Source organism: Hemitrygon akajei, chromosome 29 (genome assembly GCF_048418815.1).
Source record: "Hemitrygon akajei chromosome 29, sHemAka1.3, whole genome shotgun sequence".
In the NCBI taxonomy this organism is placed as follows: Eukaryota; Metazoa; Chordata; class Chondrichthyes; order Myliobatiformes; family Dasyatidae; genus Hemitrygon; species Hemitrygon akajei.
This window is the reverse complement of record NC_133152.1, coordinates 17,378,519-17,392,694: the sequence shown is the minus strand read 5'-3', so window position 1 is coordinate 17,392,694 and position 14,176 is coordinate 17,378,519. Positions and strand designations below refer to the sequence as shown.

General features: G+C 42.8%; 1 protein-coding gene across 4 annotated transcripts in view; it reads right to left on the bottom strand.

The window, feature by feature from the left end:
• LOC140718256 (zinc finger protein 362-like) overlaps positions 1-13,963 on the bottom strand; it is a 66,254-nt gene extending 52,291 nt beyond the window's left edge. Inside the window, exon 1 of one of the 4 annotated variants that reach the window (XM_073031758.1) lies at positions 13,723-13,963. The gene's annotated coding sequence lies outside the window, so the exon portion shown is untranslated. The remainder of the gene's footprint in view (positions 1-13,722) is intronic. The other 3 variants (XM_073031757.1, XM_073031761.1, XM_073031759.1) reach the window with 3 other exon arrangements.
• Between the last annotated feature and the right edge of the window lie 213 nt (positions 13,964-14,176).

Here is a 14,176-nt window from a genome sequence, read left to right as displayed (position 1 = left end):
AAAATGCAACACAGCAGGATGTCAGGTAACTGTGGTTCTGGGTGTGTGCTAATAGAGTACATCAATCAGTTATGCAGGTTGCATACTTCTCATGTGAAGTGGTTGAGGCATGTCGAAGGAAATTAGAGAAAAAGGGTTCTCAACTTTTTTTTTCCAGATTGATTTTTTTAAAATGAAATATAAATGGGACGTCATGGTGGCATAGTGATTAGCACAATGCTTCAGAGTACCAGTGACCCGGTTTAAACTCCTGCCACTGCCAGTAAGGAGTGCATACGTTCTCCCCTTGACCAGGTGGGTTTCCCCTGGGTGCTCCACTGTCCAAAGACGTACCGGTTGGTAGGTTAATTGGTGGCTGTAAATTGTCCCATGATTAGGCTAGTGTTAAATCAGTGCATTGCTGAGCAGCACGGCTCAAAGAGCCAGATGGGCCTGTTCCCTCTGTAGCTCGATAAATAAATACAGGAGGCCATTTGGCCCATTGAAAGGGTGCCAGCTCTTAGAGCAAGCACATCAATCCTATTGGACTGTGGCTCCAGATTTAAATGTTTGCCAACAGGATGTCGGAGGAACTCAGCAGGTCAGGCAGCATCTTTGGAGGAAAACGAACAGCCAGCATTTCAGACTGAGCCCGTGCATCTGAAAGGGTCCCGATAAAGGGCCACCACCTGAAACGTTTACTTCCTTCAACGGATGTTGACTGAGCTCCTTCAGCATTTTATTTCTTGCCCCATTCAATCTATTCCCACTCTTTATTTATTTTTAATTTTACAGACTTTTAATTTTCTAATTTAGAGGTAACAAGCTCTCCTGACCCCACAAGCCTGCACTGCCCAGTTACACCCACGTGGCCAATTAACCTACTCACCAGTTCATCTTTGAAATGCTGGGGGAGACCAGAGCATGTGGTCATGGGGAGAATGTATGAACTCCTTACAGACAGAGGCAGAACTGAATTCGGGCAGCTAGTACAGTAAAAACATTACGCTACCATACCGTCCCTAATTTACCCGTAACCTATTCAGTCTCACAACCATCAACTCCCACCCTGTCCTCAGCCTCTGCCCACCATCACCACACACTCAGTTCTCCTCCCAACAACCTACCCTGGGGGTGATTTATGCCGCCATCAGCTCGCCAATCAGCGAACCTTCAGAGAGTGGAAGAAAATCGGAGAATCCACATGGAAAACATGCAATTTCCATGCAGATAGCCCCAGGGTTTAGGACGGAGTCAAGAGTTGGGGGAGCTTACCCACTGCTGGGAAACTGTAGCCTGCTAAGATTTTAATAGCCAGAAATGAAGGGATATCCTTGGGATTACAATTGACAGGACTGGTCTAGCCATATAAACACAGTGGCTACCAGAGCAGGTCAAAAGCTAGGAATCCTGTGGCACGTAACTCACCTCCTGACTCCCCAAAGCCTGTCCACCATCGACAAGGCTCAGGTCAGGAGTGTAATGGAATACTCGCCACTCGCCTGGATGAGTGCAGCTCCATCAACACTCAAGAAGCTCGACACCATCCAGTACAAGGCAGCCCACTTGATTGGTACCCCTCCCACAAGCATCCAATCCCCCCCACCATCGATGAACAGTTGCAGCAGAGTGTACTATCTACAAGATGCACTGCAACAACACACCAAAGTTCCTGAGGCAGCACCTTCCAGACCCACGACCACTACCGTATCAAGGACGAGAACAGCAGTTATCTGGGAACACCACCACTTGGAAATCCCCCTCCAAGTCACTCACCATCCTGACTTGGAAACATACTGCCGTTCCTTCATTGTCGCTGGGTGAAAATCATGGAATTCCCCCCCCCCCCCCCCAACAGCACTCTGGGTGTACCCACACCTCACAGACTGCAGCGGTTCAAGAAGGCAGCTCATCACCACCTTCTCAAGGGCAACTAGGGATGGGCAGTAAATGCTGGCTTAGCTGGTGATGCCCATGTCCCGTAAATGAATAAATAGAAAAAATAAGAGAAATGAAATGGAGACGCAAGAGATCGCAGATGTTGTCAAAAACAGAATGATCTGGGGTATAAGAATTTGGGACTACCACCTGTCTCCATCACTGAGCTGGGATGTGACCTTTCACTTCCTCTGCAACGGTGCCTTGGATTGGCTTACAGTTCGGCTTTGTGGGTTCTGAGATTGCTAATGAAGGTTACTGCAAACTCTCCGGCAAACAGAGCAGGAACTGGCTGACAGGGCAGGCAGATGGGGAGTTTCTGAGCGACATAATCCCTACATGGGACTTCACTGCTTCATGGTTGAACAGCCAATGGGCCGGGCTAGCCCAAGAACCATGATCCATGAAGTCACAAAGTGAAGGGCACTGAGAAACGAAATATTCACTGGTGACAGATTCCTGCTTTTTAAGCTTGAAAAATAAATTTTAAACAGATTTACAGTGACAAACGCAAATGCTGGAAACCCAAGGCAACACACACACAAAATGCTGGAGAAATTCAGCAGGTCAGGCAGCATCTATGGAAATGAATAAACAGTTAACGTTTCAGGCCAAGGCCTTCTTCAGGACAAGGCAGGATCGCTGGGGCTTCTCTGTGACCAAGTAGGAATTCCGGGCCAGAACACTGAATGAGAAAGGTGTCTCATGTCCAATGCACATTAACCATATTACAAAATAAAGATTCATACAACAGTGGCACAGGTAGCAGAGCTCCTCACTCAAAACACCAGAGACCCAGGTTCAATTCTGATCTCTAGCTCTGTCTCATTTGGAGTTTGCGCGTTCTCCCTATGACCATGTGAGATTCCTCTAACTGTCTAGTTACCTCCCACATCCCAACATTGTCCAATTTTATTGTCATGAGCATACGTACCCAGGGTACAAATGGCATGAAAATTAGCTCCCTGCAGTAGCAGCACAGCGTATCAAAAACACAAATTAAATTAACATCATTTATGCGTAACTTACATGACAAAAATAAACATGAGGACATTGGTGCAAGTTATAGGAGAGAGAAAAAATATATAGTCCAAGGCAGTATTAGGGGTTTTCATGTCAATTCAAGACTTGATGGCAGTCGGGATGAAGCTGTTGTTGGACCATTATGTGAGGGTCTTCTAGCTCCTACTACTCCTGCCTGAAGGCGGCAATATAGAGGGCATGACCTGGTTATTGAGGATCCTTAATGATGTACGTCATCTTCCAGAGATATCACTTCATGGAGTTGACCTCGTGGTGGGACAGCTGGAGATGTGATGACTCTGGCCATGGCCACCACCCTCTGTTGTCTTTGGTGTTTCCATGTATTGGAGGTCCCGTAGCACGCTGTCATGCAACCAGATAGAAAGCTTTCCACCGTACATCTGTACATTTGCCAGATTCTTCAATGACATGCCGAATCTACTTAAACTTCTAAGAAAGTAAAGATTCTGCTGTGCCATCTTCATGGTTGCCTAGGACAAATCCTACAAGATGCTGACGCCCAGGAACTTGAAACTGCTCACCCCTTCCATCACAGACCCTTCACTGCCTGTTCGTCGGACTCCTCCTCAAAGTCCACAATCGATTCCTTGGTTTTGCTGACGGTGAGGGCCAGGCTGAAATCACGAGACCACTCAACCACTTGACCTCTCTCACTCTTGTGCTCCTCATCATCACCGAAAACGATTCTGCCACGAGTGCTGTCATTGGCAAATGTGTAGGTGCCGTGGGAGCTAGGCTTAGCCACACAGTGATTGGTATAGAGGGAGCAGAGTGTACCTGTGTGACAGTCAGTAGGAGATAAGGTTTTTGATCCATTCTGACTGTGGTCAGCAGTCCAATTGCAAAGGTCCAGGTCTTGCCTGTTATAAATTGCCCTCAGTGTAATCAATAAGTAGCAGAACCTGAAAAGTCATGCTGAAGAGGGGCAATAAATAGGCGCTTGGTGGTCAATGTGCATCATAGGACCCACTTCTGCACTGGCCATAATCCTGTGAACAGGCACCTCAGAAATGGACCAATATGGGATGAATCCCATGAATGGTTACCATCTCAAATAGTGAAAAGCTTGAGAAGCTGCCGAGATAATTAAGCAGCCTTACCATTCGCTTTAGACAGCTTCATTTTTCATTAGCAGTCCCCATGACAGAGAAAGAACAGGGTCCAACGTCAACTAAAAATATCTTTGGAAGATAGGTTGATACAAAAAGGCATACTCGGCTTTACATAGACAGAACACCAAATCAATCATAAGGTTTTTTTTAAGCCTTAAAAATTATGATGAAAGATCACTCCCCTGAAACAGTGATTGATTCTCTGCAGACACAGCCTGGTCTTCCTGGAGTTTTCCATTTTCATTTTATAAAGCACTGGTTCAGATTCTTTCTCAACAGTATTCTATTTTGGACACCCCGGGTTAAGTAGGAGTCACGGTTTGAAAGATGTTTGCTGGATTGGTACGGGGAGGAGGGAGTCCGGCAAGTGGAGACAGTAACAGCAGCAGAAGATTGTTCTCAGAACATGACAGCTGTGTAACAGTCCTGCCACTATGGTCCCATGTGCCTCCATTGCTATTCAATCACACTACAGCAGATCCTGCACTTTACCTTCCTACCTGATCACAACAGCTCGATTCTTTTAATTAAACTAAGTTTTGAATGCAATCAACAACTCCGAATCCACAGCAAATGGTAGAGAAATTCCCTAAGATTTATGTTGTTCCCAAAAGCCCCATACTTTATCCTCAGACTAAGCTTCCAGTCCCAGGTACTTTCACCTTAGTAAACAGTTTCTCAACATTTACCACGTCAATCCTTCTCATAATGATGTATGGCACAGTGAGATCAATTCTCATTTTCCTAAACTGCTACAAGTTTAGGCCAATCTTACTCAATCTTTTCCTCCCATAATAAGGCCCTCATCCAGATAGTAGTTAAGCTCATCTATGCTAAAATGCCACGAGTTCAAACCTTCTCCTTAAACAGTAGCTCAGGATCAAGAGTGACTTCCTTCCACTCTGACATACGCCCATTTCCGACTCTTCTGCGGAAGGACATGAAGCGTCCAATGTAAAGGGAGGGTAAATCACTTCTAAGATTATCACCAATCTTCCAGCAGCACCTGTGTGCTCCCAATTCATGGCCCTGAGGTTCTCAATAGCATCCAGAATGCTCACTGAGTGGGCTTGAATCAAAGATTCTCAGCTGTCAGGGGAGAAATGTTGAATTTCTTCCAGAGACTTTGAGGAGATCGCTAAATCTTTTCCCTTGCCTGTGTAGTAATCTCTTCCCACAACAGAGCTTTACCTGGTGTCAGGTATATGAGCAACGTGTTCTACGTGACAGAGTCTGCACATCTCAATAATGGGGATATTGGGGGCCACAGCTAAGCATACATACAGTGGCACTAGAAGGTTTATGAATCCTGTAGAATTTTCTCTATTTCTGCATAAATATGACCCAAAATATGATCAGCTCTTCACGCAAGTCCTAAAACTAGATAAAGAGAGCCCAATTAAATAAATAACACAAAAAACATTATACTTGTTCATTTATTTACTGAGAAACATGATCTAATATTACATGTATTTGTTGGAAAAAGTATGTGAAACTTGGGTAATGCCTTCTACAAAAGCTATTTGGAGTCAGGTATTTCAATCAATGAGATTAGAGGTGTGGGTTGTAAAAAAGACACACAAAGTCAGATTACTGACAGAGCCATACGTAGCCTGCTCTTCTTAAGAAAGATCTGTTAATGTGCACCATGCCTGGATTAAAACAACTTTCAGAGGACCTTAGAAGAAGAAATGTAGAGATGCATGAAGCTGGAAAAGGCAACAAAAGCATTTCTAAAGATTTGAGTGTTCATCGTTCCACAGTAAGAGAAATTGTCTACAAACAGGAAACTCAGTATTGTTGCTACTCTCCCTAGGAGTGGGCGTCCTGCAAAGGTCACATCAAGAACACAACATGCAAAGCTGAACGAGGTGGAAAAAGAACCCTAGGGTACAGCAAAAGACCTGCAGAAATCTGTAGAACTTGCTAAAGTCTCTGTTCATGTGTCCACTGTAAGAAAAACACTGAACAAGATTGATGTTCATGGAAGGACACCACGGAGGAAACCACTGCTCCCTAGAAGAAACATTGCTGCACGCCTCAAGTTTGCAAAAGACCACCTGGATGTTCTACAACACTTCTGGGACAATGTTCTGTGGACAGATGAGGCAAAAGCTGAATTTTTTTTTGTCAGAAATGCACATTGCTATGTTTGGAGGAAGAAGGGCAAAACCTCATCCCAACTGTGAAGCACGGTGGAAGGAGCATCATGGTTTAGGGCTGCTTTGCTGCCTCAGAGCCTGGACAGCTTACAATCATTGACGGAAGAATGAATTCAAAATTGTATCAAGACATTTTACAGGAGAATGTCAGGGTAGTAATCCATCATCTGAAGCTTAATAGAAGTTGGTAATGCAACAAGACATTGATCGAAAAGACAATAAGTCAACAACAGAATGGTTTAAAAAAAAATTTAAATTGTGATTTGAAATGGCCAAGTCAAAGGCCTGACCTTAATTCCATAGAAATGTTATGGAAGGACCTGAAGCAAGCATTTCTTGAAAGGAAGCCCATCAACATCCCAGAGTTGAAGCTTTTTTTTAAAAAGGAGGAATGGCCTAAAATTCCTCCAAGCTGACATGCAGGACTGATCAACAGTTACCGGAAATGTCTGGTTAAATTTATTGTTGTAGAAGGTGTCCACACCAGTTACTGAAAGGAAAGATTCACATACTTTTTCCAACAATAAATAATTGAACAAGTAGAATGTTTTTTTGTGTTATTTATTTAATTGGGCTCTCTTTATCTAGTTTTAGGACTAGTGTAAAGATCTGATCACATTTTAGGTCATATTCATGCAGAAACAGAGAAAATTCTACAGGGTTCACAAACTTCCTAGCACCACCATATATTTTCTTAGACAACTTTTCAACAGAGTACTCCAGGTGTCTCAACAACATCCTAATGTAAAAAGATTTCCCTACCCTATACGACTCTCACAGTCTTCTTAACCATTTGCTCCCTTTGTACAATTTCGTTTGGACCTCTATGAACCAACAAACCAAGATCTCCAAATTCCCTGAATACTAAGTTCATGAACTTGATATGTGATGCGCAAGCTACAGGCACATTAAGTAGCAAAAGAGGTAATTGAGCAGTAATGCCATCTCAGATGAGTATTTGCATTTTTACTGCGCATCAATAAGTGCCAGTCATTTCTTACCAACTCTCCCAATCTACTCATATGCTAGAGCACAGGAGAAGAAATCAGATAGATGTGTATATATGTAGGGTAAATTACTTCCAGTGCAGTAAGGTCAAAACTACAAGGAACGCAAATTCAAGATAGGTGAAGAACTTTGTTTTTAAAAACAAGGTGAGCTATTGAGCTTTTTTAAAAATGCATTTGTTCACAGAGCATGAACATTGCTGCCAGTGTCAGTATTTATTTTCTGCACCTGATTGCTCCCTGAAATGAGATGGTTAGGAGACAGCAACATTGACAGGCCTGGATTTCCTTTTAGGAGGAACATCAGCAAAAATTCATTAATGAGGTGAGATTTAACTCAACCTCCCTGGTGGGGTCAAGCTCACTTGTCTGCATTAATGGTCTGAACCGCTGGTTACAAGTTCAATCGTTTAACCACAATGCTTATGTTGTAGTTAGGAACTCAATGCCCCAAAGAGAATACATTAAAAAATGTGGGGCGTCACGGTAGTGTATTGGGCGCCACAGTAGCGTAGCGGCGAGCGCGATGCTAATACAACTCGGGGCATTCTGGAGTTCAACGCCGGCGCCATCTCCCCGTGACCATGTGTGTTTCTTCCGGGTGCCCTGGTTTCCACCCTCAGTCCAAAGGCATGCCAGTTAGTAGGTTAAATAGTCATTGTAAACTGTCCTTCAATTAGGCTAGCGTTAAATAGGTAGGTTGGTGGGCGGTGCAGATCAGTAGGCCAGAAGAGCCTGTATCTCTAAATAAGTAAATAAAAGACAACTTTACTGGGTTATGGATAAAGAACAGATCCATGTAGCACCTATATCGATGATTTGACCACTGACAAAACCACAACATCCAAGTGGCACGTTGCCCATTCCCTTGGGAAGGTGTTGGATGCTGCAGTCTTTCCGGTGAAAGCAACCCCTCTTTTCCAGGATTTTGACCTATTGATGATGACAAAACAGCCACACATTTCCACGTCAGGATGGCATTCCTGAATTTCTTTTTCCTTTTATCTACAGAGCCTGGGAAATTGGAAGGCACCGTTGGGGTGGGCAGGTCTGTAAATGGTACATGCAGCCTTGGTACACCAGTGGCAAATAACTGGGATGGTGAATGGTACCTAAAACAAGTAAAATGCTCTGCTCTAAATCCTGAATGGATTCATTTATGCCCAAGGAATAAATCGGAAGGGAAGAATCAAAAATGAAAATTTACCTCAGAAATTGATGTTGGAAATTATGTTGACTAATCAACTTTTCAGGAACTTTCTATAACTTTCAAACCATTTAAATGAGCAAGTTGATTTGGTCCTCCCACTCAGACAGAAACGATTGAGTCCATATCACAGCTGCTGACTGTTGAAGGACTTCAGGATCTTTACCACCATTACCTAACCCAATGTCAATGTCTGTGCTGACCAGGCCATGAGTGGAGGAGAACTAATTTATCATTTCTGAATTCACCTGTTGAGTGTTTTAATCTCTCTGCTGCTCCTGCAGACAACACATGAAAGAAATATTCCAAAACAAGACACAACAATAGGTTGAGAGAATTCACCATACTATTTAGAGCTGCTTTATAAAACTCTGGTTAGGCCACATTCAGTTCAGATTGCCCCATTACAGGAAGGATATGGAAGCTTTGGAGAGGATGCAGAAGAGAATTACCAGGATGCTGCCTGGTTTAGAGGGTATGTGAGGTTGGACAAACTTGGTATGATTTCCCTGGAGCGGTAGAGGCTGAGTAGTGACTTCACATAAGTTCTTAAGATTTGTTCATTCGTTCTTATGACATGGGCAATCATGGTCTTTCCAGGAACATGACTGTTCTTGGCAAATTTTTCTACAGAAGTGGTTTGCCATTGTCTTCTTCTGAGCAGTGTCTTTACGAGACAAATGCAAATATCTATAACACACACAAAATGCTGGTGGAACACAGCAGGCCAGGCATCATCTATAGGAAGAAGCACTGTCGACGTTTCGGGCCGAGACCCTTCGAAACGTCGACAGTGCTTCTTCCTATAGATGCTGCCTGGCCTGCTGTGTTCCACCGGCATTTTGTGTGTTGTTTGAATTTCCAGCATCTGCAGATTTCCTCGTGTTTGCAAACATCTATGTCAGGATGCTGTTTATCGACGACAGCTCAGCATTTAACACCATCATTGCTACAGTCCTGATTGAAAAATTACAGAACCTGGGCCTCTGTACCTCCCTTTGCAACTGGATCCTCAACTTCTTAACCGGAAGACCACAAACTGTGTGGATTGGGTATAACATCTCCGCCTCGCTGACAATTAACACTGGTGCTCCACAGAGATGAGTGCTTAGCCCACTGCTCTAATTTCTATACAGCCACGACTGTGTAGCCAGGCACAGCTCAAATGCCATCTATACATTTGCTGCTGATACAACCATAGCTGGCAGAATTTCAGATGGTGACCAAGTGACGTAAAGGAGCGAGGTATACCAGTTAATTGAAGGGTGTCACAGCAACGACCTTGAACTCAATGTCAGCAAGACCGAAGAGCTGACTGTGGACTTCAGGAAGGTTAAGACAAGGGAACGCAAACTAATCCTCGTCAAGGGATCAGAAGTGGAGAGAGTGAGCAGTTTCAAATCTCTCTGAGGACCTAACCTGGACGCAAGATATTGTTGCAGTTATAAAGAAGGTGAGACAGTGGCTATATTTCATCAGGAGTTTGAAGACATTTGGTTTGTCAACTAAAACACTTGAAAACGCCTACAAATGTACCGTGGGGAGCATTCTGACTGGCTACATCACCGTCTGGCATGGGCGGGGGGAGGGGGGGGGAGCTACTGCACAAGATAAAATAAGTTGCAGGAACTTGAAAAAAATAGTCAGCTCTATCACGGGCTCCATCCTCTGCAGCATCCAATCCATTTTCAAGCACTGGTGCCTTAGGAAGGCGACATTCGCCATTAAGGATCCCCACCGCCCAGGACACGGCCTCTTCTCACTGTTACCATCAGGAAGGAGGTACAGAAGCCTGAAGGCACACACTCAGCGATTCAGAAACAGCTTGTTCTCCCTGCCATCTTATTTCTAAATGGACATTGAACCCATCAACACTACCTCACTACTTTTTTATTTGTTATTTTTGCTCGACTTATTTTAACTTAACTATTTAATGGACATATCTATACCTAATGTAACTCAGTTTGTTTTCTCTATGTTTATTTATCATGGATTTCATTGTACTGCTGCCGTAAAGTTAACAAATTTCACGACATATGCCGGCGATATTAAACCTGATTCTGAAGATGGGTGACCCCGCGCCATTATCAATACTGTTCAGAGATTGTCTGCCTGGCGTCAGTGGTCGCATAACCAGGACTTGTGATGTGCACCAGCTGCTCGTACGACCATCCACCACCTGCTCCTATGGTTTCATGTGACCCTAATCAGGGGGCTAAGCAGGTACAACACCTTGCCCAAGGGGGACCTGCAGGCTAGGAGGGAGAGGGAGAAGAGGGAGAGAGAGAGAGAGAGAGAGAGGGAGGGAGCTTTACGCCTCCTTTGGTGGAGAGGCATCTCCACTCTGCCACTCTATTACAAGATTATGAGAGGCGCGGTTAGAGAAGACAGCTAGTAGCTTTTCGCCAGGATGGAAATGTCTAATACTAGAGGGCTTGCACTTAAGGTGAGGGGAATAAATTAAAAAGTGATGAGCTGGGCAATATTTTGTTTTGTTTAGAGAGATGGGTGCTTGGAATACACAGCCAGCGATGGCACTGGAGGCAAATATGAGAGAGGCATTTAAGAAGTTCTTAAACAGGGACATTTGCAGTGAATTTAGGCACAAGGGATTAGCTTAGTTAGAAACTTAATTAGTTCAGCACAACATTCAGGGCTGAAAAGCTTGTTCCTGTACTGTTCTGTTCTATTTTTCTAATGTTTAATAAAGTTACAGGAAACAAATTGGAAAATGCTGTGAAACACCAGCAGGCCAGGCAGCACTGGAACAGAGAGAAGCAGCGTTAGAATCATCACATCTGGGGCTATCGACCCAAAACACTGACTGTGTCTTCCACCACAGATGCTGTCCAACCAGCTGAGTGTTTCTGGCACTCTCTGTTCTGAAGGAGCTAACAAAAAAAAGATAACCTGGATTCCCCTGAAGAGAGACAGGAACAGGGCCTCCACAGGTCCCTCTTAGGCTGTGCTGATTTTTGTTATTTTCACACTTCCCACAGCTGCAATATCTTGTTCCTGAATTTCTAAATTTGAATAATATTAAATGTAACATGTGAAGGCTGAGAAATGGTCTCGACTGGATGCTAAGCTGAGCATGTGATAAGTTTATAATTCAAGGGTACGACACTGTGAATGCTCTAAGTATAAAACATAAACAGAAAATGCGAAAATACTCAACAGCTAACGAGAGGCAATCCATGTTTCAACTCAACGACTTTTCACTGAAACATGAAATATTGACATAATCGTAAACTTCAGCAAACAGAATGGTTGAGCACAGAGAAAGGTTAGGTTGAAGATACCCAAGGAAAAAAAAATATTCCTCCTCCCCGCTGCCATCCACGTAAACATCTGTTCTCCAAAATGAAACCCGTACAGTTTTTGGATGAGGGACTCTTATCACCTGATGAGGCCTGCAAGGATCATACGTGTTGTCAATTCTGGGTGTGTGAAGCCTGGAATCCAGTAATGCCCCCTAAAACAGAACAGCTTCAATGCCTCTTTAGTCAAAACTTTATCGTAAAACTCAATGTATGTAATGTTCTATCATTAACTATTAAAATGAATTGACTCCCCGGTGTTCAGCAGGCTTGTGTTTGGCATGCAAAGCACAAATGACTGTATTAACCACCAGTTAACAAACAGCCTTTGAACTAAGGACAGAATAGAAACAAAATGTAGTATTGTAGTAAATTATTCATTTTTAATGCTATATATTGCTGGAAAATATTACTACTTAAAACCTGTTTAGCCTCAACACATCAGTCGTAAATTTTGATATAGTTCCGCACCAAATCACGATAATTGTAAAATCTATGCGTACTTTTCCCTTTGACAACCAAAAATACCGTATGTGCACATTATTTGCTTTCAGAAGTTCCATTATATATTCCAAAATTGGCCCAGCTGACCAAAGTGAACAGAAAACAACAGTGCCCATCCAGAAACTCGTCACTGATCCAGACCAAACACAACGACTACCAGCTTGTCCGCGATGACCATTTCAGACAAGAGAATCAGTCTGCCCAGCCATACGTCCTACCTAAAGATTGCCCAGCGTAATCACCAACCTATCTATCCAGCCAAGTCACTATGGCCACTTTGAGCACCAAACCGTCACTTGTCCTTATGAACAACTTGCTCACTCAGGCAGACTTGGACACCCTCTTGGCCCCCATTCATGGTCCTACTCCCTAGATTCAGCAGCAGCACCTGTGAGAGCCTGTTCCAGAAAGCCCTGCCAACTGTACCAATTTAACCTCCAGCAACACAACAAATACAATGCTCATGTTAACAAGTCCACTTTTTTAAAAAATAAAGTTCTAACATACACTATATCCCAAAATATATTGACAGTTCTTATTTGCAAGTGTATTTTGCATAATTCCATGTTACTCACAGCCATTTATTTAATGCAAATCAATTCTTGTTTTCATTTAAAGCAACGTAGTGATTAAAAGCCACATTTTCTCTTTTTTAACAATATGTAGTTGATTTTTAAAAAGAAAACTTCTGAACATATATTTCAAAAACTTAAATCTGTCAAACCCTAAGGCTGAATTTAAATTTCAAACTAAAAAAAAACTTTGAGTTAAGCTTGTTATTATTAGTTCTAAAACAGCGAAGCTTTTTTTAAAAAAAATGTGTAAAGGCGGTCATATGGTTTATTTCTCTGAAATGACTGTTAATTAATAAAGATTGGTATTCACTTAAATACAAATATGTTGAATTTCTTACAAACTTTTGCAAAAACAAAAAAAAACCCCAGTACATTATAATATTGCACGGATTGCCTCAACTGCCCCTCTTCACCCGCCTCTCCCACATTCTCAGACTGTCTGGACTTTTTTTTAAATAAAAAAAGCGACAAAAGAAAAAAACAAAAATGGCAGCCAGTGTTTAAAAAAGGACATAGAGTCGCCATATTTTGCAGGTCCCAAAGTAATGAAACAAAAAAAATAGCGATCTGCTCGGATCAGCTCTAACATTTGCATGCCTGATGATTCATTGTTTACGTGCGATTTAAGAATTGCCAAGGGTTTGAATCGCCCGGCACACACACACACAAAAAAAAATTCAGACGCCTGAACACTTCCTAGAACACGCATGCCTTGCATTGCATTTGAATGCAAAAGCCAAAGATCTGAAAATACTGTGACACTTTGCATGGAGCAAAACATCGCCTCGCCTCTAATCTCGCCTCTGCACCACAAGCATTGTTTGCACTGAATGCAAAAACACCAAGTTTTGAAATCACAGCATTGCATACAGACCTTGCTTGCAAAGGGTCTTTTTTTTTAAAAAAATAAAAGGGTTGCGATGATCTTCGGGCTTGTTTCAGGCAGATCTCATCTTCCGGGTCGCCTGCAATTCACTTCTGGTTACTACAGGCAATGAGGGGGTCTGGGTCTGGGAAATCAGTCCATGAAAAGTACTTTAGTACCACGATATTTCATTGACACGCTCAAGGCAGCGTTCCCCACTCTATCATTTTTTTTAGTGTGTGAACATCGGATAGGTTCTTTATATATACAGAAGTTAAATATGTGCACTGGGCTGGAACTTACAGTCATGCAATATCGTCGTGAGTATCACCTTCCAGCATTTCTCTTTAAAATATTATAATTCGTGCACGTACGATAATTTCTGGAGTATTAATACCCATATTCTCAGATCTTAAAAACAAATATTTGCCTTTAATAAAAAAAATACGATGTGTTCAGTTCA